This window comes from Podarcis gaigeae (assembly GCF_964106915.1).
Source record: "Podarcis gaigeae genome assembly, chromosome: 16".
Classification (NCBI taxonomy): domain Eukaryota; kingdom Metazoa; phylum Chordata; class Lepidosauria; order Squamata; family Lacertidae; genus Podarcis; species Podarcis gaigeae.
Window position 1 is genome coordinate 6904224 of NC_139693.1, and position 4342 is coordinate 6908565.

General features: G+C 50.8%; 1 long non-coding RNA gene across 1 annotated transcript; it reads right to left on the bottom strand.

The window, feature by feature from the left end:
• Positions 1-2319: 2319 nt before the first annotated feature.
• Positions 2320-3915, bottom strand: LOC310833076. Its single transcript, XR_014558546.1, has 2 exons — positions 3873-3915; positions 2320-3319 (listed from the first exon to the last, which is right to left on the bottom strand). It is a non-coding gene; the product is annotated as an uncharacterized lncRNA (long non-coding RNA).
• Between the last annotated feature and the right edge of the window lie 427 nt (positions 3916-4342).

Here is a 4342-nt window from a genome sequence, read left to right on the forward strand (position 1 = left end):
ATCCAGGTGGGAGACTGGGTCTGGTTGGCAGCACAAGCAGTTCCAGCCAGATCGTTAGCCAAGAAGAAACTAGGGCACAAGCAGCTAGGGCCTTACCAAGTAGAGGCGCAGATCAACCCAGTGGCCTTCCGGTTGACACTCCCGGAGGGTTCCAGAATGCACCCGGTCTTTCATAGATCAGTGCTCACGCCCTACAGAGAGCCCCACAGGTTTCAAGCACCGGGGAAGGCGCCAGACCCGCTCAGAGAAGCGCCCAAAAAAGGGGGGTCGCCGAAAGGGGAGCCACTTAATGAAGCCACTGAGATTTTAGACTCAAGGTGGGGGGAGGACGGGATTGAATATCTTCTCGCCACAGAGGACACCCCGGCCAGCGCCAACAGGTGGGTGCCGGATTACGCAGTGGAAGAGCAGTTGCTCAAGGAAGAATTCCACACACTTTTCCCGCACAAGCCTATGCCGGCGGGCTTTTTCGAGGATTGTTTGTTCACACCCACACTCTCGGCCAGCACTTTCCGGGGTTTCTCGTCAGCTGAGGACTCGGCTCCGGGAGGCAGCTCTCCGGAGGGATCACTTTCAGGTTTTGGCACGGGGGGATCTTATTGGTGGGAGGACCAACCCGAGGTGGGCTGGCGCAGAGACATGCCGAAGGGGCCCTGGGAGGTGGACCCCCATCAAACAACAGGGGGAGGAGGGCTCTTGGGTGATTTGGGGTCGAGCGCAGATTTCGAGCACACCGCGCAGGAGATGGAAGCGGAGGAGGTCGTCGTCGACGAGCCCATGGGGGACTTCCCGGACTTATCTCGATGGTTGCAAGCCTCAGGGGACGAGCTGTATCCTGGACTCACCCCTACAACAATGGAGCACCCGGAACCCGCACCGGAAGAGGGGGAGGGGGGAAGGGGGGGCTTCGAGGGGGGGATGGATGTCAGGGGTTCAGAAGGAGAGACACAGGAGGGGGAGCAAATGGAGAGTGAGGAGGAGGAGTACGAGGGGGGCGCAGGCAGTGACAGTGGCCAGAGTTATTCCACAAGCCTCTCTAGCGAATCGGAGGACTCACAGAAGGGAGCGCCGGTGGCCAGAGCAAGGGAGATTCCAAGGGAGAAACCTCAAGAGGGAGGGGCCAGCGGGGAGTCTCTGAACAGCAGCTGGAGATCAGGGCCAGCGTCTCCACCAGAGCGCAGTGGGGAGGGGGAGTCCCAGGAGTCGGGACCAGTGTCCTCACCACCAGAGGGAGGAGAGGAGTCAGGTTTGGCAACACCCACATCAGGAAGCGGGGAAACGGTCAGAAGGAAAGTCACCGGCTGGGCGCGCGCGCCAAGTTCAAATGTACAGGAGCGCGGCACAGCGGGGAGCCCGGGAAGGGAGCCAGGTCCTAAAGCCCGCCGGAGGGAGGGGCAAGACTCAGGAGGCTCCGCGTCAGAGGAGTCCAGGAAGGAGGGAACCCCAGAGGGCAGAAGGACCCAACGCAGGAAAGAGCAGCGCAAGAGGTGGAGCCGGGCTAGAATCTTAAACTGGTGTGGGTGGAGCAGTGAGTCAGAGGGGACTTAGCCGGTCTAGCGTTAAGACGTGGGCCTGCGCGCCCAGAGCTTGGAAATGGAAACTAAACTTCAATAAAGACTTTTGTATATAATATCCACTGGGCGTTGGTCCTCTGTGAGCTGGGACCTAGCGGCAGTCCTGACACATGTGTTTTCTGGAAAGGTATAATAGGGGTTTAGGTGAGTGATGCTGTGGAAAGAGTGCTGGGGAGGACTGGTACAATGTTATGCCAATCTAGAAAGACAATATCTACGCTCCAAAAAGACTCATATAGGAGCCCATATATTGTCTCTACTAATTTCTTATGCCTAATGTTGCTTTTCATGCTCCCGCTACCCCAGGCAGCAGCTGGTGGTTCTACCGCAGCAGTCCAGCTGACCATTCGTGGGTCATACCCAACTAATTTAAACTCAGAGTACACCCATTTAAAGTTCTGACCATAAAACTGCCATACGCCGTCATTCTCATGGGCTTGAATAATATTGGAGTCAACTCTAGGGGAGGTGTTCATGTATCATGTGCTTCTGACCATTCTATCAGCAAAAACACTTCTACCTGCTCCCTGCAATGATTCCACACTCTCCACCAACATCCACATGGTATTATGGGGGTTCTCCTGACCCTTCAGAGAAGATATGAAGTACGTGCAGTTATGAGTGGGCACAGGAGAGGGAGAAAGGTCTGTTGCACTAGTGGGAGTCCCAGTGCTGATTTCTGCTGGAATGCTGGGTTGTTTGAATACAGTTCTAGGATCTTAGAAGAAAACCAAAAAGCCAGTGCTATGATGCAGTGTAAATTTTATTAGGAATGTAGAAGACAGCATTTCAGTGAACAACAAGCAGGTTTGAACAAGGCAAAATGCAAAAAGCTCATGTGATTGAACAGCTTACTTGTTTCTGAGAGAGGCAATGTATTTAAAGAACATAATTGCTCCGCTGCTTTACAGGAGGTTCCCAGTTACCCAGAAGATCCGGTGCAAATGAGTGTGCTAATTTCATCAACAGAGAGAATAATTCCTGTGCTCTTTACTCTGCTATAGGAACATATGCCTTGAAGAGCCATAGGCAAATAAATAAATAAACATCAGAGAGGAACATAAATAGTGGGACACAGTGGAGCAAGTTTAGATAGAAAGAGATGCTTGAAAGATCTAGCTGGGCCTGATTCCCAGGGATGCTGAACATTCCCCCAGCTCCTATTGGGACTGACTAGGATTAGGGTGCTCATCATAGCTAAACTCAGGTGTAGCTATTCAGCTGTTTATCTGGGTCTGTCTTCTTCTTGTTAGTTGATAGTCCATGTTAACTTAGCAGGGGTTGTAACAGATGCTTCCTCTGTCTCCAACGAATCCATAGCGACTCCCAACTCCAAAACGAGATCCTCTAAGACCACCAGCTCCAAGAGAACCAGCTCCTAGGAACCCACTGCCCAAACCACCAGGGGAGCATGGAGCGTTTCCTCCTACGGCCACTGGCTCACAGCTAGCAGAGAGGATGGGCCCTGGGATGGTCACGATGCAGGCTGGTGGCTGGATCACGACCTCTGCTGGTGGGATCTGGTTGATGCATGAAGGGGCGACACCAGAAAGAATGCCAAGACTAGCAGAAGGGATGCCGGATCCCACCAGGGCACCAGAGCCATAACCGTAGGTGTTGCCAAGGCCAAGGCCACCAAGGCCACCAAGACCTGCTGATCCAAAACCGACGACTGGGGTGGAAGCGCAAGATGGGACAGCACAGGATGGTCCACAGTTTGCCATGGCTGAGTGATGGAGATGAGTCTGCAAGGGCATAAAAGGGAGCAGAAGCAAAGTTGTAGACAAGACGTGCTGCAATGTTCAGGAGTTTTGGGAGATATGTAGCCCCACCACCATCACAATACAGAAAATCTGTTTAAATGTCATCAAAATGTGCATTTATAATCCTAAAAGAAGAAACACACCAGTACTTCATTAAAAGCAGAGATGACAACCCTTCGATGTAGAGAGGTGAGAGTTCCTATAAGTAATGTATGGAGAAGATGTGGTCCTTCAGATATTGCTGGCCCATCTAGTCCTTCATCCTGTCATCACGGTGGCCAGCCAGATGACTTTGAGAAACTCTCAAGCAGGACCTGAATGCAACAGCAAACTCTCTTCCTGAAGTTTCTTGCCACTCCAGTGTTATTCAGAAGCACCACTGCCTTTGGCACATGGAACATAACCAAAGAACACAGCCAACATGAGCTGGCTCATTGGTTGCATTGCTGAGCTGCTTTACATTCTACCCAAATCTTAGCTCCTGTAATTCGAAGTGGTCAAAGCTACCAAGATGACCTGGACAAGTGAAGATTACCTGTTCCTTTGAGAAATGAAAAGGCAAGAGAAGCTGATCAGTGAAGGTGTTGGAGGACTCTGGGCAGGTGAGGGCCTTTTATACTGTGTCTGTGGCATCCCTGCTCAATGACATCTCTTTACTCTCAAGATCCGCCCTCAAAATCTGCTGGTTTCATCATGTGCAAAATTACTTTAATAATCCCAGTGGTGTCAGGGCCAAGGACTCTGCTGTCCTCAGCTTATTACAATAAATTACTCAGATCGTCTTTTCAAGTTCTCTCTGTCTTCTCTCTGGGAATTTTCATTAATATTTTAGCACCATGCCTAGTGACTTGATGTCCCACAATGACGACTGTTGGTCTTAGTGGGACTTATTTGTGAGAAAACATGCATAGGATTTTGAGCTGTTGATTTTGTGTTTTTTTTTAAAGAATTTTTATTGAAATTTTTCCACATAATACAACAAAAAACAAGCTAATCTGAATAAAA